The sequence below is a fragment of the Rhamphochromis sp. 'chilingali' genome, assembly GCF_963969265.1.
Source record: "Rhamphochromis sp. 'chilingali' genome assembly, chromosome: 1".
Taxonomy (NCBI): domain Eukaryota; kingdom Metazoa; phylum Chordata; class Actinopteri; order Cichliformes; family Cichlidae; genus Rhamphochromis; species Rhamphochromis sp. 'chilingali'.
This window is the reverse complement of record NC_137929.1, coordinates 53,824,855-53,849,897: the sequence shown is the minus strand read 5'-3', so window position 1 is coordinate 53,849,897 and position 25,043 is coordinate 53,824,855. Positions and strand designations below refer to the sequence as shown.

Sequence of the window (25,043 nt, the reverse complement as noted above, 5' to 3'; positions counted from 1 at the left end):
GATCTTCTTGTGATTTAGTATATTTGCTGCTATGAGAATCTCCTGTACAGCCACATCTGTCTACAATGCTAGATTTAAAAAAAAAAATCAGTCTTAGACAAACATGAGATCAAATCAATTTAAATTAGAGTTTTTAATTACTTTAATTAGCCCCCAGGCCCAACCCAAAACAGACACAATAATATCATCAATCAATTTTCCAAGCTACCAATTACTGCTAATCACGTGGAATGCCCTATTAAATCACATTTCCCACACGGAAGGAGCCAGCCAATATACCCTGAGTTAGAGGTCCAAGATGGTGCCACCTAAAGTAAAATCCAAACTGTAAAATGTTAATATCTATTGTCAATTTTGTGTATTTACAACTCACTAAATAAGCCATAAAAAATAAAGCACTATCCTGTATTGCTGGTGATACCTGCATTGGTCTACCTTGAGCCAGGGGCCAACTCTTGAGCCACGATCGCCTTGTAATCGAAAGGTTGCCAGTTTGAGCCCCGGCTTGGAAAGTCTTGGTCGTTGTGGCCTTGGGCAAGAGACACTTCACCTGTTGCCTACTGGTGGTGGTCAGAGGGCCTGCTGGTGCCAGTGTCCGGCAGCCTCGCCTCTGTCAGTGCGCCCCAGGGTGGCTGTGGCTACAATGTAGCTTGCCATCACCAGTGTGTTAATGGGTGGATGACTGATGCATTGAGTTTTTCCTTTCCAGTCACCTTTCTCACTCACTATGTGTTAATAGACCTCTCTGCATTGAATCATTTTTGAAAAACATAATGTCTCTTTTCACTGCTATGCCGATGATATTCAAATCTACCTCCACCTGACTGGGGATGTTTCATCTTCACTACATCCTCTGTTTGATTGTCTGAGCGATGTCAAAGACTGGTTATCACGTAACTTTCTTACTTTAAATGAAAAGAAGACAGAAATTATTGTTTTTGATAGAAATATGCCTCTGGGACAACTGACTGGCACATTCGGGCCTGTTGCTAACCACCTCACTGATGCTGCTAGGAATCTTGGAGTTTTCATGGATAGTTCTTTCAAACTAGATAAACAGGTCTCTACTGTGGTAAAAACCAGCTTTCACCAACTACGCCTAATTTCTAAGGCTAAACCTTACATACCACACAAAGATCTGGAGAAACTCATTCATGCTTTCATCACTTCAAGACTGGATTATTGTAATTCTCTCTACTTGGGCCTACAATCTTCTCTTCTTCAGCGTTTGCAGCTGGTCCAAAATGCCGCAGCACGTCTCTTGACCAGCACTAGAAAGTACGATTCTATCACACCTGTTCTGGCAAATTTACACTGGCTTCCTATTAAATACCGAATTGATTTTAAAATTTTATTGTTCACTTATAAAATTCTAAATAATATGGCACCTGACTACCTAGCTGATCTCCTCTGTCTGTATAGCCCTCAGAGAGCACTAAGATCATCAGGCCAACTGTGCAACCTAGGTCTCGGCTGAAGACCAGAGGAGACCGTGCCTTTGCCGTTGCTGCACCCAGGTTATGGAATACTCTTCCTCTTCATATTCGCGCAACAGATTCCACTCAGTCTTTTAAATCACGTTTAAAAACGTATCTGTTTAACTTGGCATTCAAGGCGAATTAGGGTAATTTACATCTGGCTTTGCATTTAGATTATGTAATTATTTTATTTTATTTATATCTGTAATTTATATTTTATATTGTGATTTTATCTGTATTATGATTTTACTGGAAAGCACTTTGGTGTACTTCGGTTTTAAAAATGTGCTATATAAATAAATTTTGATTTGATTTTTTTGAATCATATCTGTTATTAACCTTACTTCTCTCACCCCAACCGGTTGCAGCAGATGGCCCTGCCCCTCCCTGAGCCTGGTTCTGCTGGAGGTTTCTTCCTGTTAAAAGGGAGTTTTTCCTTCCCACTGTCGCCAAAGTGCTTGCTCATAGGGGGTCATATGATTGTTGGGTTTTTCTCTGTATCTATTATTGTACAATCTACTTTACAATATAAAGCGCCTTGAGGCGACTACTGTTGTGATTTGGCGCTATATAAATAAAATTGAATTGAACTGAATTATCCTGAATACCACCTTTTTAGTAACTGTAATGGGATGCAGTTATTCATATTTTGTATTTTGAATATGTGTATTCCCTTACTACACAACACTGTATGTTGGTCTGATACAGTATACTAAATCCTAGTCTTCAGTGGTGTTTTAAACAGGAGCAGGACAGTTTCCCTGCCCTATGTAGGTAGAGCATAAATAATACTAAAGAGCTGGGCAGGTTCAACCAGCCCCCGCTTGTCATCGCCATACATTTGGCACTACTGCTAAGAAATTGTGACTTTCTCAGAGCTTTGGAAATAAGAAGCCCAAAAAACCACAGCCACAGTGCACAGGTTATAGCTGTAATCGTGTACAAAGCTTTGCGCTTTGATTGGTCAGATTGGTCCCTTTTCCTGCTTGTTTTCCCTGGCCCTGGGAAAATCAGCACAAAGAGAACAGAGAGGCTGCAAAAGGATGTGAGGATTATTGAGAGAGACAAAAAGATAAACAAAAGAATGAGATTGCTGTTACTTGTTAAAGCCCTGTGGATCCCTATCAGTCCAAAACACAACAGCCAAGCACAGCCAATGCTGATGTTTCTAATCCTGACGCCACGGGCATTTTTAAGACTCAGGTAGATTATTGGGTGGACAACAGCCAGGTGGCGTTCTACACAGGTCAAGACATGAAAAAGAGTCTCCCCATAGTAAGTAATTAAAGAACCAACAGAGCCTGCTGTTTTCATCACTGGGTTATTAGTGTGTAAGGCAATGAAGTTGCAAAATAACCCCAGGACCCAAATCAGCTCCATGGCAGCCATGTGGTAGGTGAAGTTGTCAGAGTGGCTTGCTGAGCCGTGCTTCTTCCACTGCTGGTGACCCAGGTAGAGGATGAAGGTGGAGAGAGGGAGGAGGAGGATGACTCTTGATGCATTGATGGCAATGAACATGTTATAGCTAGCTGTGTAGCTGAAGCAGTCGTCATCAAGTTGATAGCTGGAGGTATCGTTACGTGACATTTGTTCTGTATACTTTGTAGGTCTGAGGAAGCAAAAGTAATTAGAAGGGTAAAACAGCAGTGAGATGGAGTGAAGAAGGTTGAAAGAGACAGTCAAGAAATTCATGAAGAAATTTTACATGAAAAAGAAAATATTTTTAACCATGTAAAACAAAGCAATACAAAACAGACAAAAGAGAAAAGGGTCGCAGTGCTTTTATAATTTTGGTACTGACTGCATCCAATTTTATTTTCATTTCCTCTCGTTATTCTTTTAAAGCTCCTTAGAAAAGTGAAGCTTAGTTTTGCTTTTCTTATTGTACAAAAATGAACAAATTCCATTTTGAAAATATTTACTATATTATGAAATTCTCACCTCAGTTATGTTGTTTCCTCTTATGTGTAATTTACCCACTCAACAGTCTGTTGTTCAGTCCAAATGTGGACTGATGCTGTTTCTGCCTGCTTTAATGTTCATGTGTCACAGCAGCTGGATAGCAGTGGGCTTTTGTAAATTTCCGTTTCAAATCATTTGGGATCCTATGCGTCAGAATGCAATGCGTACTGAATTGCTGACGGACATGCTAGCAGCAACTAACTATGTTGACTTTGTAGAGGATTAATGTAATTTTTGAGCAAACTAACTGAGTAGGTAAATTTGGTTTAGAGCTAGTTTTACAATACCTAAACATACTGTTTATGAATGCTGAATAAAAGGCCTTTGTATTGTAAGTGCCTTTTTGACTGACCATAATTGACATATTTCCATACCAGTCGCTACGCTTCTTTATAGCAATCCATTATATCTGACAGGATTCAAATAACCTGCAATCAAAGGGAGGTGTGTGTTCTGGTTAAACAATGTCATGTAGGCACATAGTGCACTGGTTGGTAGCCAGTCCTTTATGTGTTTCATAATTTTAGGATGCACAACAACAGCAATCTTTAGCTGGGCAACACCTAAAGATTGTCTTATAACTGTTGATTTTTTCACAATTTGCTCATGCATAACTCATGCGCTCACTGCTGTCTCTCTCCTGCACATGCTGATGTAGCGTTCCAAATTGTATTCTAAGTTGTATACAAATTTAAACAGCCTTTTGTCAGTTAAGATGGTTTTTATTTCATTTATATACATCTTATATTTTTTATTGTATTTCTGTTCTTGAACTTTGTTCAGCTCTATATAAGTGTTTCTATTGTTTTTAAAATATCGTTTATTATATTTACCTACTTTATGTGTGGTTTCTTTTTTGTGTTTGGCATTTTTGCTGAGAGCAAAGGAAATTAGTCATTTTACAGGAAAACATGTTTCGTTATATTGCACATGACACTAAAACATTGACAATAAAAGACAAAAAATGCATTACTCAAGCTGTTGGTGGAGATAGTTCAAGAACTAGTACTTAATGAATCTTTTAATGTAATCTCACAAACATTACATCAAAAGCGGGTGATGTTGGCTTTATTTAAATAGTGCTTTTTACAGGTGTTTACCTGACAAGTCCTAACCCTTTTCTGCTTGAATGAAGTGATGGGCAGGGTGTGCACAAACAAAACACAAACTTGCAAATATAAAACATTATTACATTATAATATTTAATTGGGGCAGCACGGTGGCACGGTGGTTAGCACTGTTGCCGCACAGCAAGAAGGTCCTGAGTTCAATTCCAACATCAGGCCGGGGTCTTTCTGTGTGGAGTTTGCATGTTCTCCCCGTGTTTGCGTGGGTTCCCTCCGGGTACTCCGGCTTCCTCCCACCGTCCAAAGACATGCAGCTTGTGGGCATAGGTTAATTGGATGATCCAAATTGTCACTAGGTGTGAATGTGAGTGCAAATGGTTGTCTGTCCCTGTGTGTTGGCCCTGCGACAGACTGGCGACCTGTCCAGGGTGTACCCCGCCTCTCGCCCTATGACAGCTGGGATGGGCTCCAGCGCCCCCCGCTACCCTGAAAAGGATAAGCGGAAGCGAATGGATGGATGGATGGAATATTTAATTGCATCATGAGGTATCCACATTACATGGACAACATTTGAATACAGTATTCAAATCTAATGAACATTCAGCCTGGGCACCAACTGTTTGCTGTGTGCTTGTATAATACAACCTTTCTGGCGATTACATATCTGACACATTTGCTCTATGAAGCCATTTTAACTGGATACTTTAAAGGGCTTCAGGGTTAAATGTTTGCGTTTATCAGGACTCTAAACCTATCTTAACAATACATTAAAAAAGCTCTAAACAACCTAAGACAAACTGTACAATAATATCAACCTAACTTAACAACGCACTGATTTATATATGAACTAAAACTGTGTGAAATATAAGCATAACTACCATACAGTACATAGTAGTGATGTGTCGGTCGCGAACGAAACGGCTCTTAGAGCCGACTCTTTGAAGTGAATGACGCGAGCCGGCTCTGTGTATTTTTCTTTCTCTCACCCTCACCCTCAGCCAGGGACAACAACGTCACATTAGAAAGGTATAGTAATCATCCACAACTATTTTCAGTTGCAGATGATAAAGGATTCAGAAAGTTTATTCATGCAGGTCCATATGACAGAGAATGTGCATCTTCTTTTTTTTTCATATTTTAATTTAGATTTAATTGTGTTGTGGTTTGCAGTGTTTTGTGTTGTTTCACTTTAAATTGGTTTAAGAGGAAAAAGCTGAAAATGTAATTAGTTAAAAGTTGAAATGTAAATAGTTGATTTTTGTATAATATGATTTATTTATTACATTTTATGTGGAGTGAATAAATAAAAGTAAATTTACGGTGGCCCTAGAGACAAAGCAGGTACAAACTCCAAAACATGTACAAAATACAACAGAAGTGCTCCAGGATGCTAGGGGGCAGTGTTGAGCTTTTTTTTACCTAGTGGCTACACAAGCCAGGAAGTACCAACAACCAGATTTGGTGTGTGGTAGTAACAGGTAAATGAACTTTTTTTTTAAATTATTTGAATATATATGAGTGCTTGTGTATGAATACACAAACAATACACATATGCTTTCAATCATGTAATTTAAGTGATCTAGGTAGCTCTGTTTTGAAGTTCAGTTAACGCTAGAAATGTGTTTTGGATTTTGTACGTGCTTTGTCTCTAGGGGCCACCGTATATATTTATATATGAAAATATATAAATAGAACCACTTTTTTTACGTTAGTAATTCCTTTCGTGCATAATTTTATATTATTGTTAATAATAAATTAATTAAAGCAGCAAAACAACCTGAAGAGCCGGTTGGGAGCCGAAAGAGACGGCTCTTTTTAGTGAGCCGAGCCGAAAGAGCCGGTTCTCTAAAAAGAGCTGGAAATCCCATCACTAGTACATAGTGTGCACTTCAGAAGATCTCACACCAAAGCAATTTTATATTGCTAGATGCTGTTTTATTGCTGTTTTATTCTCCTAATCATCTTTTCCCTGACCAAATTTTAGTAAGTTCTCTACACTCATTTGCGGTTAGTTTCAAAGGGGAAGTATTAAATATTTTTCTATTGATTTATAAAGATATTCAAATCAAGCCATTCATTTATTAAGTCACCATCAGTGATGATCCTAAACGTAGCCCTAAACTATAAAGTTATGTTTTTGAGCCAAGCACAACGTCCTTGGTTTTAAATGATAATGCTAATCACCGCCCCTTAACAGGCATTAACCCTCTCAGGCTCAAATTAAGTTTTAGTTGCTAATCAGAATCAGAATCAGAATCAGAAAGGGTTTTATTGCCAAATGTTGAGCAGGTTTACAACATTAGGAAATTGCTGCGGTGCTTCAGTGCAAACATACTGTTATAAATTACGTTTAAATAGACATGAAAATAAAAATAAGAGTAAGAATTAAAAGTGCTAAGTAGATAGATATATACATGATATATACATGAGTGCAGGTGGTGATCAGTGCTAAACATGGAATGATGCAGTGAACACAGCGTAGGGTCATGTGTTAGTGGTGGGAACAGTCATACGGTTATTGTTCATGTGTCCGACAGCAGAGGGGAAGAAACTGTTCTTATGGCGAGAGGTTTTGGTGCGAATGGACCGGAGCCTCCTGCCTGAGGGGAGCAGGTCAAACAGACTGTGTCCAGGGTGAGAAGGGTCAGCTGAGATCCGAGCTGCACGCCCCAGTGTCCTGGAGGTGTACAGGTCCTGCAGAGATGGGAGTCTGCAGCCAATCACCTTCTCAGCAGAGCGCACAACACGCTGCAGTCTCTGTTTGTCCCTGACAGTGGCTCCAGCGTACCACACGGTGATGGAGGAGGTGAGGATGGACTCGATGATTGCAGTGTAGAATTGCGTCATCGTCCGTGTTGGCAGGTTGAATTTCTTCAGCTGCCTCGGGAAGTACATCCTCTGCTGGGCTTTCTTAATGACGGAGGTGATGGTGCGCTCCCACTTCAGGTCCTGGGTGATGGTGGTACCCAGGAAGCGGAATGAGTCCACAGAGGTGATGGGGTGTCAGTCAGGATGATGGGGGGGAGTGGGGCTGTGTGCTTCCTGAAGTCCACAATAATCTCCACTGTCTTCTGGGCATTCAGCACCAGGTTGTTGTGGCTGCACCAGGACACCAGACGTTCAACCTCCCTCCTGTAGGCAGACTCATCCCCGTCTGAGATGAGTCCAATAACGGTGGTGTCATCTGCAAACTTGATTAGCTTGACAGACTGGTGGGTGGAGGTGCAGCAGTTGGTGTATAGGGAGAAGAGCAGAGGAGAAAGAACACAGCCCTGAGGGGAGCCGGTGCTGATGGTCCGGGAGTCCGAGACATTCTTTCCCAACCTCACATGTTGCTTCCTGTCCGTCAGGAAGTCAGTGATCCACCGGCAGATGGGATCAGGCACATTCATCTGGGAAAGCTTGCCTCGGAGATGGTCTGGAAGGATGGAGTTGAAGGCAGAGCTGAAGTCCACAAACAGGATCCTGGCGTAGATTCCTGGGGAGTCCAGATGCTGCAGGATGAAGTGTAGGGCCATGTTGATGGCGTCATCTACAGACCTGTTGGCTCTGTATGCAAACTGCAGGGGGTCCAGGAGGGGGGCCGTGAGGGTCTTGAGATAGGAGAGAACCAGGCGCTCAAATGACTTCATGACCACAGATGTCAGAGCCACGGGTCTGTAGTCATTTAGTCCAGTGATCCTAGGTTTCTTGGGGACAGGGATTATGGTAGAGGACTTGAAGCAGGCAGGCACATGACATGCCTGCAGTGAGGAGTTGAAAATGCCAGAAAACACTGGGGCCAGCTCGTTTGCACAGTGTCTGAGGGTGGCAGGAGACACACCGTCTGGGCCGGGAGCTTTCCGAGCATTCAGACTCTTAAACTGCTTCCTCACACCTGCTTCATGAATATGAAGAGTTGTGGTGGGAGGAGGTGGTGTGAAATCCTCTTTTGTGTGGGGTGAGGAGGGGGGTGTTGTAGGTGAAGTGTTTGAATGTGGTGATGGCTCTATGGAGGGGGGAGAGGTGGGGGAATGAGTGTCCAAAGTGTCTCTATTGTTGGGGCCGTTGGAGGTGTGAAGGCTGCCTGGTGGCTCGTCAAAACGGCAGTAAAAGTCGTTAAGGGTGTTGGCCAAGAGCAAGTCATCAGTGGAGTGGGGGGTTTTAGGCTTGTAGTTGGTGATATTCCTAAAACCTTTCCACACAGAGGCCGAGTCATTCTCTGAGATCTGCTGCTGCATCTTCTCAGAGTGCTGGTGTTTTGCAATGTCCACTTCCTTAGTGAACCTGTACTTGGCCTCTCTGTAGCAGTCCCTGTCTCCGCTTCTGAACGCCTTTCTCTTTTCCAGCCACAGCTTTTTGAGTTTAGGAGTAAACCAGGGTTTGTCATTGTTATAACTCACCCTGGTGCGTGATGGTACAATGCCCTGTACTATCGCCCTGTAGCCCTCACCTCAGTAGTGATGAAGTGTTTTGAACGCCTGGTCAGAGACTTCATCATTTCTTCACTACCAGACACACTGGACCCACTACAGTTCGCTTACCGTCCAAATCGTTCCACAGACGATGCCATCTCTCATCTCCTCCACACATCACTCACTCACTTGGACATTAGAAGGGGGAATTATGTTAAAATGCTCTTCATAGACTACAGCTCTGCATTTAACACCATAATTCCCTCCACACTCACCACCAAGCTGGAGCATCTGGGACTCAGCTCATCTATGTGTCAGTGGATCTCCAACTTCCTAACTGGCAGACCACAGGCAGTAAGGATGGGCGGACATGTCTCAGCCTCCACCACTCTCAGCACTGGAGACCCCCAGGGGTGTGTTCTGAGCCCCCTGCTGTACTCTCTGTACACATATGACTGCGTGGCCACTACCAGCTCCACCACCATCATCAAGTTTGCTGACGACACCGTCGTGGTGGGCCTGATCTCTGATAACAACGAGACGGCCTACCTGAAGGAGATTAGGAATCTGGAGAACTGGTGCAGAGGAACAACCTAAGACAAAGGAGCTGATAGTGGACTTCAGCACTAAGCAGGAGAGGAACTACCAGACCCCCGTCATCAACGAGTGCCCAGTGGAGAGAGTGGACAGCTTCAAATACCTCGGAGTTCACATCACGCAGGACCTGTCATGGTCCTGTCACATCAACACCGTGGTGAAAAAGGCCCGTCAGCATCTCTACCACCTCAGACGCTTGAGAGACTTCCAACTGCCCTCCAAGGTGCTCAGGAACTTCTACTCGTGCACCATAGAGAGCATCCTGACGGGAAACATCTTAACCTGGTTCGGGAACAGCACCATGCAGGACAGACGAGCTCTACAGAGGGTTGTGCGATCAGCTGAGCGCACCATCCGCTCCGAGCTCCCTGACCTGCACTCAATCTACAGCAGGCGGTGCTGGACCAAGGCCAGGAAGATCGTGAAGGACCTCAGCCATCCCAACAACAGACTGTTCTCTCTGTTGAGGTCAGGAAAGCGATTCCGCTCCCTGAAGACCAACACAGAGAGACTTCCCGCAGGCGATACGGTCTCTCAATCACACCACCACACAGTACTGACCCACACATATAGTTCTTACACACACACTGGACATTCTGGACATTGTTTTCACTTCATCACTTAAATCACTGCTGCTGTTATTGTGTATATATTTATTTATACTTCTTGTGTATTTTGTTCATACATTCTTATATAGTTCTATATTGTGTATTTTGTTGTACAGTTATTTTATTTTCAATTTAATTTATATATTTTATCTTATTCTTTCCCAGTGTGTTGTACAGTTATTTCATTTTTAACCTTAATTTATATTTTATTCCTTCCTAGTTAAATTTACCCTTTTTAATTTTTCATATTTATTTCCTATCTTATTCATAGCCTTTTCCTTTTTTGTTTTCTTTAGGTCACGAGCAGTTGTCCAAGCATTTCACTACATATCGTACTGTGTATGACTGTGTACGTGACAAATAAAAATTTGAATTTGAATTTTGCTGTCCTCACAGAAGTGGATATAGGAGGTGACAGTGTCCGTAAACTCGTCCAAGCTGTTAGAAGCAGCCTTCATTGTGTCCCAGTCTGTAGACTCCAAACACGTGCGAAGCTCCTCCACAGCCTCGTTGCACCACAGTTTTTTGGTCCACACGACAGGTTTGGAGAGCTTCAGCCTCTGTCTGTACGCGGGGATTAGGTGGATCATGACGTGGTCAGAAAGTCCGAGTGAAGCGCGGGGCACCGCACGATAGGCCCCGCTGATCGTGCTGTAACAGTGGTCTAATGTCCTCTCCTCTCTGGTCGGGCATTTTATATACTGCTTGTATTTGGGAAGCTCATGGCTCAGATTGGCTTTGTTAAAGTCCCCAAGAGCAATGATGAGTGAGTCCGGGAATGTTCGCTCCATGTGCAGTATCTGCTCCGCGAGTGCGCACTGAGCTGCCTGCGCATCCGCGTCTGGCGGGATGTAAACAGCGGCCAGGATGAATGAAGCAAACTCCCGCGGAGAATAAAACGGTTTGCAGTGAATAAAAAGGTATTCCAGAGAGGGAGAGCAGTGCTGAGCAATCACTGTTACATCTGTGCACCAGCCACTATTAATGTAGAAGCAGAGACCTCCACCTTTGGTCTTACCAGAGAGAGAGGCCTGCCGGTCTGCGCGCAGCAGATGAAAGCCCTCCAGCTTGAGCGCGCTGTCCGGGATGTCCTCACAGAGCCACGTCTCCGTAAAACATAAGACACAGGAGGAGGCAAAGTCTCTGTTCATGCTTCTCATCAGGGCCAGTTCGTCTGTCTTATTCCTGAGTGATCGTACATTGGAAAGGAAGATCCCAGGAAGAGCAGTTCGCAGTACTCGTGCATAACCACGTCCTGCAGTGGTACTTCTGAGTAAAAAAAAACTCATAAAATATGTATGTGGGCTAATCAGGTTGTTAGTTTTTAACTGTTGCAAATCGGCAACGTCTGCCTCGAGAGGGTTAAAATGCTAAAGGTAGGCTTCTACAAAGGAGGGCGTAATGTTTTTCTCTGACTGAAACTCATTAGATTTCAGTCGGAAATTAGCACAATGCATGTAGGTCCTCTTTAATAATCAAATGATATTAATCCTTCAAAATACCTTTTTTTCCCCATATTAACCAGGTTGTCCTTGTGGACATCTTGACAATCTTAACTTGAAACAGCTCAGTGAACAACTATTAATTTTACCACCAGTTAAACTGTACTGACTAATGTTTCTGGTTATTGGTTTTCTAAGTAAAGTAGTTTCAGCCATGCAGCACAAAGTAAGCGCTCCATTGTCCAGGTACTATTGTTATGAGTAACCATAACAAGAACTAAGTTATTCCTCCTTATCTGTCAACCTTTCAATTTAGGAGGTGCCACAATGGCGTATCTGCCACCATATCTTCTAAATACACTAAATAACCAGTTTTTTCTTAAGTCATTTAACTGGGCAGTCAATAATGCGTAGTTACATGCGTTTGCTGCCTTCACTTATTTCAGCAACACAAGAGTTTTCTTTCCCTTTTAAGGTAAAGCATAAATAACACCAAAGAGCTGGGCAGGTTTAAAAAGACTGCACTCTTTTCCACCATACACTTGACAGAGTTACTCAGGAGAGGTGACTCGCTCAGTGCTTTGGTAACAAGGAGTCCAACAAACCACAACCACACAGTGCAGGTTATAGCTATGATGGTGAAGAAAGCTCTCAGCTTTAATCGGTCAACACGCTGGTTTTCCCCACCTTCTTTTCCAGGTCCTGGGTGAATCAGAACACACAGAACAGAGAGGCTACAGAAAAATGTGATCATGATCACTAGAGCCAAAACAAAGAATAATGGGACAAGCCTGTTAGAGGTTAAAGTTTGATGCACTCCTATCAGTCCAAAGCAAAACAGCCAAACACAACCAACACTGATGTTTCTGATCCTGACCCCATGGACATTTTTAAAATGTAAGTAGGAGATGGGGTGAACAACAGCCAGGTAGCACTCTAAACAGCTCAGGATATGAAAACCCATCTCTGCATACAAACCAGTGTAGGAAGCAATGGATCCTACTGTAAACATAGCTGAGTGATTATTGTATTTTCCACCAAAGGTACAGAAGCATCCAGCTACCCAGATCAGCTCTGTAGCAGCCATGTTGTAGGTGAAGATGTCAGAGTGGCTTGCTGTTTGAAAGGAATGCTGCTGCCGCCATTGCTGGTAGCCCAGGTAGAGGACAAGTGTGGAGACAGGGAGGAGAAAGATGGCTCTCATTGCACTGATGGCAGTGAACATGTTTGAGCTAGCTGTATGGTTGAAGCAGTCGTACTCCAGAAAAAAGTTGAAGGTGGAGTTCACTGACATGTTGTCTGTGTTCTGTAGGTCTTAGGACCAAAACGCAAAATTTAAGAGATAAATACAATAGGCAGGGAGGATTATTGTTATGTCTTATCAGTCAAAACTAGTTGTTGTTGGTTTTATTTAAGGGCGGCACGGTGGTGCAGTGGTTAGCACTGCTGCCTCACAGCAATCTGGTTGGGCTTTTCTGTGTGGAGTTTGCATGTTCTCCTCATGTTCTCTCCAGGTACTCTGACTTTCTCCCACAGTCCAAAGACATGCATGGTATACCCTGCCTCTCGCCCTCTGATAGCTGGGACAGGCTCCAGCCCCCGTGACCCTGATAAGGAAGAGAGGGATGGATGGTTTAATTTAATATGCCTACATTTAAGGTAGGATGAGGAAAACAATGAAGAAACCTATTTAGGATGTAAAAAGATTGACCTTTGTGCTTCTGAAAAGCAATGCAGTCATGAACATCACCTCAACATGCAAACTTTCTAATGCTCTATGGGAACAGACTGTCTTGCTCTGTGGCTTCAGAAATAATTTAGCCGTTAACTTTGTTGTCTCAGTTTCTACTTTCTAGTCTTTTTGAACCCTGTATGGATTTAAGACATACTTAATAATTTATAAATAATTTTCATGTTACATTTCATGTTACATTGCAAATATTTTGTTTTATTTTTTATTGTAAACATGTACCCATATTAAGTATTATGGTATCGTGTCTTAAATTAAATTTGATTTGTAATCACCGTAATATACGATGACCCTAACTCCTCTCATTAGAGTTTTTCTTTTCTTCTCCTTATTTATTCTTATTAAGATTTACATGAAATGTCATGAAATGTACTTATAATGAGGGCGAGAAGCTACAACAACACCAGACAAAGAAAGAGAAAGACCCAGGAGACCCCAAGAGTGCAGAAGCCCTTAGGCCATACATCCTGATCACAATTACTTGCCCACCCCAGCAGAAAAAGGACAGAGGCCCTAGATAGAAGGAACCCTAGTGTTAATGCAAGTGACTCAAAGGTGGAGTACAGCAGGGAAGACAGAAGGAACCGCAGGAGCAGGCAGGACAGGAAAATTAACCCAACAATAGGCTGGCATTAAAGGCAGGGCCAGTCTAGGCAAACAGGAAGGGAAACGTCTGGAAGTTTTGGCAGAAAAGCTAACAATGAGGTGTTTGGCAGCCCAGAAACAGACAAGGGGACACCAGATGTGTCCTTGTATCACATGTATCACCAACAGACCCATGCTTGAGAATAACATAAACCTTGGTACCATGGCACGTGTGTTTCCCCAGCTCTTGTAGAATCATAACATAATAGTCTGAAGTCACAATACTGTGAATTGTAGCATCCATAAAGCCCTCAAGTTTGATTAATGATTATTTATGATTTCATTCATCATTCATAATTCATAATGTTTTTTGTTAAGTCTAAAGAGCAATTCTTTTGCAGCTCTGTTAGTCACAGCATTAAAATTTCATTTGTAGATAATAGAAAGCAATATTTCAGGGTTAATTATTACTCAAATAGACCTACTATGACCCCAAAAACAAAACTACAGTATATGTGCAAAAAGGTAAGATGTATGTAGTATATGCATGACAGAGGCAGGTGCTTACATGCATTTTAATAAACATATGTAACATTACCACTGTACTGGAATGATGGTGTAATGAAATCAGTCATTTAAATAGTTAATTGGCAGCATATAATGAATGAAAAAGACTGACCTTGTCTGTAGTGCCCCTCGGGAGTGCCCTCTTGCCCTTTAGTCAGTCACTCCAAATGCGCACTGATGCTTGAGCGTGTGTTGATTATGCTCACAGTCACAGGACTGCATAATATTTTTGCATGAAGCAACAGAGTGATTTATGACCTCATTATTCTACATCTAATAAAAACTATTTTCTATTTTTCTATTTAACTATTTTTAAATCAGTGCTTTACTTATGCACCAAAACAGCCATGTGTATGTGTGTGTAATTAGTTTATAGCTATTGTTCACTTTATGACAACAGAAAGAAAATATGCCCCAAGTGTCAACAATCATAAAAAGTACAGTTACTTATTCTATTCCTCAGCATATAGTATTAATATCCTGAACATCATGAACATGTTTCCGTACAGGTAACAGGACTGAAATAACTTATAAGTAAAATTAGGTAATTATACAGTATCTGTAACATTTCGAAAGAACACAGAACACAGCAGAATCTCTACATCTCCTTTAATTAAAGCATCATTGCAATGAAATAGTATTGTAGCTCATAGAGCAGTAACATTCATTTTACAAGTGTTCATTTTACAAGTGACTCACAAGTGTAGACTTGATCAACAATGGTGGTATATATTTACATGTCTTTCCTTTTAAAAATGCTAACAAAAATGTCAATCTTGCTGGCTAATATCACTACCAAAAACGTATCTGAAGTCACAGACTCAATACAATTTTGTCCTAATGTCGATTTTATGCTGATAGCTGATGGGTTGTTTTTTTTACTCCATTTGTAAACTACTGTTAGCTAAAGTTGCTCACTGTAGATGTAGAAACAAATAAATCAAATAAAAATGATATAGATAAATAAGATAAATAAATAAAAAAGTTTAAAATACGGGACCTTGATATAGAAGTAAATCAAATGGCCTCTCTTTGAAGGTATATCAATAATAATATTAATACTACTACTACTACTACTACTAATAATAATAATAGTAATATAATAAAGACCACCATTGTGATATTATTCTGTTATTATATGTTACCTTATATATGTAATCAAAGTAGTTGAATTAGAATACTGCTGTAGATCACATTATACCCTTTAATATAGAGTGTGTGAGCTGTATGTAGTTTAGTTCTCATTATACTTTTGAGTTAACAGAACATATTCACATATTAGTTCATTAGATAAATGTGCATCACTCTGTATCCTTGATCTGCTGGGAATGTGTTACACTGTTTTCTTGACATGCTTAAGTGTTGAATCATGAAGAGAAGGTTGTAAGCAGGAGACTCTGTGTCTAAAGACAGGGGAGATAGACAGACCACATTCCACACCCCCACCTTACAGAAAGCAGAGAAACAACTGCCGAGGTCATAACTTAGGCGCTGTAACAGAGAAAAAATGTGATGTTTTGGCTTTTACGACTAGCTGGGGGCCACTAGAGACTATAAAAAGCTGAGCAACCCGTCACCATTTTGAGACATGTGCCTGACCCTCTGGTAGCATCTCTCCCGTCCGGACGTTGTAATGCTCTAACTGTTGAATTGTATGGAAATAAATGATTGTTGATTGAGCATTTATACACCGAGTATTGTCCCTCCTTCAGCCCAAAGATTCAAAGAACTGCGTGATTTCAACAACTTGGTGCCGTGTGACCCGGATCTTTGGTGTGCTGAGGAGGTGCAGATTTGACCTTTGGTGAGATCGTGAGGTGAGGTGAACAGAGGACCGGTCCAAAAATAAAAAGGTAAGCACAGCCTGTTGTATTATAAATACCAAATGTGCATATTGGGCTTTCCAAATTAATCTGTTCGCTGAGTCACATGTATTTTCACAGTAAATTTGTCGGTGTCTGGTTTTTGGCGCAAGATACTAACAACATAAGTTGAGGCTGAATTCCAGTGTGTTAAATAAACTGCTTCTACCGAGAAACTAATAAGACACTACGTTGGTCTAGATTGCAGTAATCTGCTTCTACCGAGATACTAATAACATACTACGTTGGACTAGTTGCAGCCACTTTACCTTCCACATTTAATTTTGTCTAATACTGGCTTCTGTAGCAATAATACATTAGAATTTATTCTGAAGACGCGGCCATTAGTTCAGTACATTGAAGTCGAGGTTTGAAGTTTGTTTATGGTGTCGGTTACGTCCTGGCTTTTGCCGGCTATGAAATAGAAGTTGATTTAAGGAAAAGCAGATGCTGGCTTCACGGTGCGGTTAAACACTGGCAACGCGAGAGCGAAACACGTCCGTAGGTTTGGTTTATGATACGGCCGTGTTCCGGTGATGCGGCCGTGAAGTGCAGTAGTGGTTGGTGCTAATTTTAGTACATTGAACAGAGGTTTGACGGTGGTTTGTGGCGTCAGTCGAGTTTTTTTTAAGGGCTGCGGTCATAAAACAAAGTAAAATTTTACTTGCCAAGAAGTACATAGAGCAAAACCTGGTTTATGATGTCTGGTATAACTTCGGGGATGCAAGCATCACTTTTATGATGCGACTTTGCCCCGTGGTGGCGGTCATAAGCGCAGAGAAAGGGGTATTTTGGTCTATGGTGCAGTGTGCTTTAAGAAGATCTAATAGTTGAGCTCAGAGGTTTCTGTGTAAAATTCCCGCTGAGGAAAAGTGTTGTGTGTGAGTGTGAAGCGCGCTCTGGGTGAGAGTGTGTGTGAAGCTGCGAGGCGCGCTCTGGGTGCTGTCTTGTGGGTAAAGCGCGCACTGAGTGAGAGTGTGTGTAAGGCGCGCTCTGGCCGTGGGTGAGGCGCGCTCTGAGTGTGTTTTTTGTGTGGAGTGTGAAGCGTGAACACAGTGACAGTGACGGTTAATGTGTTTGATTAGGAGGACATTAGAGCAAATACACATTTTAGGATCAAAGGTTGATGCCTAGTGTACCTGTGGAACATTTGCCTATGGAGTGGCGACCCGCCTGTCCGTGGACGCGTGGCCAGGACCGGCGTCGTCCGGGTGCTGAGGTGGTGACTTGGGGAGGTGAGGGCCCCCGCATAGCCACGGAAATAACACTGGAACGGCCGTGTAATCACGGGTTCACATTTATTTCCGGACTAGAACAAGACACATTTTGCGAACAAACGTTGAGTCTAGATTAGTAAAGAAATATAAAAAGGTTGAATTCCTCGTTTCAGCGGTTGAAATTGTTGTGTGCCTGTCCCCTGACGAGTGTGAAATTAAAATAAAGAGGGAATTTGGAGCCACATGGAGATAGACGGGCATAATTGGGTGTATTACTCTGTGGTGTAATAAAAATAAAAAGGAGAGATAGTAAGAGGTGTGCAGTGGAGAATTATGGAGGAGTACAGAGAGGAATGTGTTGGGAGACTGGCGTACAGTTTACGCTGTCAAGGTAGGCGGGTTGCCTGCTTATCTGTTTAACAGTGATGAAAATGAAATTAAATAAATCTCTTAGTGTGTTAATACAGGAAGCTGCGGACCTGGACCAACTGCCCCCACAAGCACAGCGGCCGAAGCAAAATTATAGGTAATGGGAACCACACCCAGCACGAATCAGCAGCTGTGAAAAAGACAGCAGCGAGGAGAGAATTAGAGGAGAAATTAAGAGAAGTTTTAACACATAAAATTGGGGCCAACGGACTTGTGGAGGTTGGGAAGGCGTCCGGAGCATCACAACAAAAAGGTGAAACAAAAACACACACAAGCAGAGAAATCTGAGAGAAAGGCTCCTTTTAAGGTAACGCCTAGTTTGAGAAAAGATAAAATTAACCTGCTTTTATACAAATGCACATACACGCAATGAAGAAACAGCTTACACTCATGAACACGTGAAGATTTTCCAGCAAGGTTAAAGAAAAATTAACATACTTAAATGATGAAGTCTATACATTACTGACAAAGAAACCCTCTGGGTTGCAGGACAACAATTTAACTAAAAAAAAAAAAAAGGAACACTGGTCTAACCAACCAGGCAAGACACAACAAATTTAGTGGTTAAAAGATTCAAATTGTGACATGTTTTCTGTTGATTGATTAATAAAAGTGATTACTGAATGAAAGAAAGTTCCTTTTTTGGGCTTTTAAACATGATCTTAAGAATTTTAACATATACCGGTGTTGTCCTGTCAACTTGGTGGGTTAGGAGTTGATTATATCGGGAGACAAAAAACAAAAAAAGGGGGAGAGAAGGCTGACACAGGGCCTGGCCCCATTGTCTCCCCTCTGAATAACACAGCCAACACAACATCATTTTCCTGTTCGTTTGTTTTTGTTTTTTGTTTGTTTTTGTTTTGTTTTGTTTTTGTTTTTTCTATACATATTTAATTACAGGCTGCTTTGCCGGCCCTGAAAGCCGAGGCTGACTGGACTCCTGCTCTCCCCCATACGTGACACTGACCAAATGCTGCAACAGCTGGACCCACAACAACGACCTGAGAATGTCAACAGACCTGCAGGAATGTGATCTCATGCAGCCGAGACGGAGAGCACTAAACCTAAGGCCCGTTTCACTACACGGGGGAAAAATTCCCAGACTGCTGACAGAGCTGTGATGAGACGCCCGCCAAGCCCGAATGAAAAGTAAGGCCGAGCAAAAGAATGCTGACCTTGATAACTTTGCATTCACACTGTGCAGGACAGTGATGGACCAACACGGATGATCGGGTGGCGAAAAAGGGCGTGACCGAGACAAGAGGAGTAACTGAGGACAGAAGGCACCTCAGAATGGACAAAAACACAGAAGAAGATGCAGGTTTCACCTGCGGTGAACATCGACACTGGAGAAAGGACTGCCCCAATTGGGGTCAGAACCAGGACGGACTGAATTTTGAGCAGCAGCAGCAGCAGCAATGGTCGCAAACAAACTGAAAAGGAGGGGGGGCAGGACCCCAGGGCATGCTTCAGGCCGTGGTTTACCCAGAACACCAGAACAGGAAAGTGATGAACACACACACACACACACACACACACACACACACACACACACACACACACACACACACACACACACACACGTCTCCAAACACACAGATTCAGAATGAAGTGAAATACACACATGAACACGTGCACTCGTTGAGTGAGTGAGAAATGACACACACACACACACACACACACACACACACACACACACACACACACACACACACACACACACACACACACGGGAATGTTGATTCACTGAGAAGTGATGCACACACATACACATGCACACGCTTGTGCAATGAAGAGTGATCCACACGCACACACACATACACGCTGATGCAATGAAGAATGCTTTGCTTATGCTGATATGCAAAATGCTGCACACAAACATCCCAATGCATAATTTTTATGAGGAGCCATTGATTACCATTAAATACTTAGAATGTGTTATATGTCACCCAGAGGGCATTTATGTAGATTTTAGGAATAAGGTCTAAAAAAGTTTGGTTATGAAAACAATGTCTGTGCGTGATGTCTGTTTATGGCTCAAGGCCTTGACTGAATTCTTTGCTGTGCTTCACACAGCCCTGATGAGGAACAGTGGCACAGAGTGAAAATGATGAATTAATAGTGTAAGTTTTAGGTCGGAGTACGGCATTTTCTGTGATTGAGTTTTAATTCAAGGAGGAACAAAAGGTGTTACGGCACCTGAGGTTCTCATTCCCACACAATATTGTCCCGGCAGGAAGCAAAATGTTCCTGTGAATTTCTGGTTGATTGTTTGGTTTTGTTTAGCGCTAGCTTGATTTTATCAGTGAGCTTTGGCTTGTGTTCTTTCTCGTAAGCGAGAGAGGGATAGTTTTATGCTTGGACATGTCTGCAACGGGCCCTAGTTTGTGTTATTTTAGTAGTATTTTGTTGGTTATGTCTGTTTTCGTTTTTGTTACAGTGCACTGGAGAAAAAACATCTGAGAGGTGTGATCCACCGGTGGTGATATGTTGATATTTTGTGAGTTCATGATTTAACAATCAGCTCTTTAAACAAGGCCTGAAAGATTGAAATTTAAAGCGCTATAAAATATTATTACTGTAAACAGTTGCAAAGTGTGCTTCTCCATGATTGTAATTGGCTTGGGAGAAATTCACTTATAGGGAACACTGATCTAAAAGGATTGCACCGAGTCAATCCGGCCCAAAAAACAACAAGGAATTGTTTTCCTTTAAAATGATGACGTCATCTTGCTGGTGATGGAGGCTCGAATAGGTTGCGCGGGAGACTCCATTATCAGCAACATCTGGTATGAATGTGTATGGAAGTATGCATGTGAATGGACTGTGATGGACTGACGACTAAAAGTTTTGACTGACTTGATACTGAGACAATGACTGCACCCACTTTAGGATTAGTAAATGCCAATAAACAATTCATAAACAATTCACCCAGCCGACAAGAGAAGGGTGGATGCTTCGCTTTGTTTTGTTTTGTTTTTTCAGGAGCAGGAGGATAAGAGAGACTGGAGGAGGAGACTCTAGCTTCACATAAGTATGAACTGCAGACTTAACACTGTGGTTGCTGATTTTGAGTTACTGATGTTTGCATCAAGAAAACTGTGCTATATTAGCTGTGTTTTGATTAAGGTATCATGTTATATTATTGGGAATGCCAAATGCTACATTGGAGAAGACTTTTGATATCACTCATGACTGGAATATGTTACTATTAACCACAGCAGGCCACTGTAAAAAGTCAATTAAATTTTATAGAGGAAAATCGCCAAAATTGAACAATACCTATGAATGACTGGCCACATTCAGAATAGAGATATGCAATAATAAACATTGGTCCACATGATTTAGGTTCTCACTTGAAATAGTAAGTTATTAAATGTAGAATATAATCGACAGGGACATTTGATAGGATGTGGTACTGCAAAAGAACAAGAGCAAAGTAAATAAAGAAAATATTGTGTTTAGTTTGGATAAATTCAAATTAAAATGTACCATTACACTCAGAGGATCAATATGGAATAAAACATATGCAAAATTTGTAGGAAGTACATGACTGATAACTGTTCTGTCCTGAGCGTTTGTTTCTAGAGCACCCACTTGACCACACCAACAGTTTCTCGCCACCGAGGAGGGGTACTTGCAAAAAGAATAAAATAAAAATCTGAGTTTAACAAAACATTTTAAATGTAAATATCAAGATTACCTTTCTTTTTCCATGAAATGTGCTTGTGGGCACGCCAGCCATTTTGAAAAGGTGGGCAAAACAATTGGCAAGGCCACACCCCCACACATGTGATATAATTTTAAAGGTACTGTTGCCCTCTCTAAGAAACATCAGGAATTAGAGGAGTGGCAAGTAGAGTATGCGAGCTACAAGCAAAAACTAAAATGTGTACTACAGTGTGCAAAAATGAAATACTGGGTCATCAGGGGGTCATGAGGGACATTTATAAAATTAAAAGTCCCACTAACCTTAAAGTGCACTTGAAAAGCCCACACAAGAAGGTTAACCTAGCTTACCTAGAAGACCTCATCAGGGGGAGCACACTCCCCCTCCTTGAAGAGCTCACCCACTCAACCCGCATCCCCAGAAAACAGCTAACCCCAGATAAGGCAGCGTGATGTATCCCGAGATAACAGGACTGGGACATCTAAATAAAGGTGTGAAACAATCGCCTTCAAAAGGTTATCAATTCACTTGAACCAAAATTAGGACCACTCGGTGCGGCAAGAGTTAATAGTTATTAGTCTCAACACCCAAGGATAACCAGAAGAGCATGACTGATATGATGGAACTGGGATTTTGTTACACTTAATTTTTGCAAAACACAAACAAAACTAAATTGAAACTAAGGATTTTCAGAAAATAAAAACTAAACTAAACTAGCAAACAATTGGTAAAAAACTGATTAAAACTGATGAAAATTGCAAAACTATTACAACCCTGGTCCAGACTAAGATGGTGTTGGACATCTTCAGGGCAGAAAAGGGTTGGTGTGACCAAGGTGTGGTTTGGCTTGTTGTATGTACATTTCAAAATGTTACAGCTCTGGATGGACCAGTTACCAGGGCATGGAAGGATGACAGACTTTATTACATGAGGAGAAGGGACATTTTCGGGATCGAAGATCCTCAGGGATGACAAGGCTGGAGCAACGGTACTCGAGAGAAGAATTTCTGATACTTTCTGAGATATGATGTCACCAACCTTCTCTTTTAATTGTCTAGCTCCAATGAATTGACACATGGGAGTGTGTCAAAAAGGGGGAGTTGAGTCCGAACATCAAACAATGGTGTTATGAACATTTTATGACTTTATTTGTGTGTTTAATAAATTAGCTATGGTAAAACTTAAGCTTATAATGTGTTAGACTTAGAAAGGGTTCACTAATTTTTGATTTCTTTTACACACACATAGATTATGATTAGAATAGGTCCTGAACATAATATTTTAAACCAAATTTGAATCATTAGAACAACAATGGATAACAATATTAGATTATCAAGGCTAGGGAGAGAGGTGTTTTGGTTTTCTGTCTCTTGCAGAGAAAGGAACAGACATCAGACGGGGACACGGAGATGTGAGGACCCTTCACAGCAGAGACAGATGTAGGGACAGCCGAGACAGCAACTGGGGTCAAGTGTCATGACGTTTGGGCTCCTGGAGAAGATGGATCCCACAGACACAGCAATAACCATGAAGGGGTTGGCGAAAACCAGGAACACCAGACCAACGAGGTTCGAGAGGCGCTTGGCAAAAAGGGGGACACGCCGGTGAACCCAAAACACACAGATCTTTGTTTGAAATCGGGGCAGAATAATCCCCAGAACTGTGCAATGACTAAAGGGTGGTCTAACCCCGGAGGTCGAAGAAAGAAGCTGAGAATCACCCAAACTGGAAGACACTGGTAGCTGCAGCAATAAAAATAAAGGTTAAAAGCTCCTTAGACAGAGGTTCTAGTCTAAGTACATTTGAAAGGTATAAGGGGGCATTAAAATGGGGGTGGAAAACTGGAGCACCAAAATAAAGCTGTGGGAAAATGGGGAGTGATGGGAGTGTCATCTGTAACTGCTGTTATGGTTGTAAATCTAACTTTGCTTGCATCTGAACTGCGTGAACACAGAGGTCATCCCCCATATGGTCCACCCGTTAAAGGGGGACAGAGGGCCTCAGGATCAAGAAAACCTGGACCTTGCAACGCTGAAGTGCTTGTTATTAGTGATCTCTTTAATGAGAGATCAAAAGAGGGTATTGTGATATTATTCTGTTATTATATGTTACCTTATATATGTAATCAAAGTAGTTGAATTAGAATACTGCTGTAGATCACATTATACCCTTTAATATAGAGTGTGTGAGCTGTATGTAGTTTAGTTCTCATTATACTTTTGAGTTAACAGAACATATTCACATATTAGTTCATTAGATAAATGTGCATCACTCTGTATCCTTGATCTGCTGGGAATGTGTTACACTGTTTTCTTGACATGCTTAAGTGTTGAATCATGAAGAGAAGGTTGTAAGCAGGAGACTCTGTGTCTAAAGACAGGGGAGATAGACAGACCACATTCCACACCCCCACCTTACAGAAAGCAGAGAAACAACTGCCGAGGTCATAACTTAGGCGCTGTAACAGAGAAAAAATGTGATGTTTTGGCTTTTACGACTAGCTGGGGGCCACTAGAGACTATAAAAAGCTGAGCAACCCGTCACCATTTTGAGACATGTGCCTGACCCTCTGGTAGCATCTCTCCCGTCCGGACGTTGTAATGCTCTAACTGTTGAATTGTGTGGAAATAAATGATTGTTGATTGAGCATTTATACACCGAGTATTGTCCTTCCTTCAGCCCAAAGATTCAAAGAACTGCGTGATTTCAACACCATCCATCAAGAGCATTTTATTTCTTTTTCACTCACATCTCTTTTGGGTTTTTCAACTTTCCAACGCTCTAAACAACTGAGAAAGTACCAGTTAGATGGGAATGACTTGTTTGTTGCATTTAAGATAAATTAGCCATCAGGTCTACCACCATGCACCATGTTAGTTGCTACTACTGTAAGTACTCATATATACAGTAAATGCCATCCTTTTATCTAAACTTGAGGATATAATGCATAGTTCCACAGAAAAGCTGCAGCAGTCATGGCCTTTCATTATCTGTGAAGGTTCTCAGTTATCCAGGTCTCAGTCTCAGGAAAGAAAAGCATCTGGGCTTATTTAAGTTGGCCTTTCATTCTTAAATCAAAATGGTACTCTGTACTAAAATATGTATACAACAGATGACTAATTTTACACAAACAATAATGACCAAAGACTTTTTGAATGTCACAGATTTTGTCTTTCCTACTATGATAACTCAGTTTTTATTTAGATTAGTTTGTTCTTCATTTTTCTAGTCAGTAGAGAAAAACAATGATAAACTCGAAATGATCACCCAAAAATGTAACAAAAGCAGAACTTTTCACATCTGTGTTTAATTCAATCACGAGGATATGAGAATACGTAATGATTTTGCAATCATTATCATTATTATTGGTATCATTATTATTACTTATTGATTTACTTTATTTCTATATCAGTAG

At 41.5% G+C, this 25,043-nt stretch overlaps 1 protein-coding gene across 1 annotated transcript in view; it reads left to right on the top strand.

Moving 5' to 3' along the window:
* LOC308408916 (sterile alpha motif domain-containing protein 3-like) overlaps window positions 1-25,043 on the top strand; it is a gene marked incomplete at its 3' end in the record, with an annotated part of 264,006 nt that overhangs the window by 197,115 nt on the left and 41,848 nt on the right. The gene's annotated exons all lie outside the window — the stretch shown is intronic.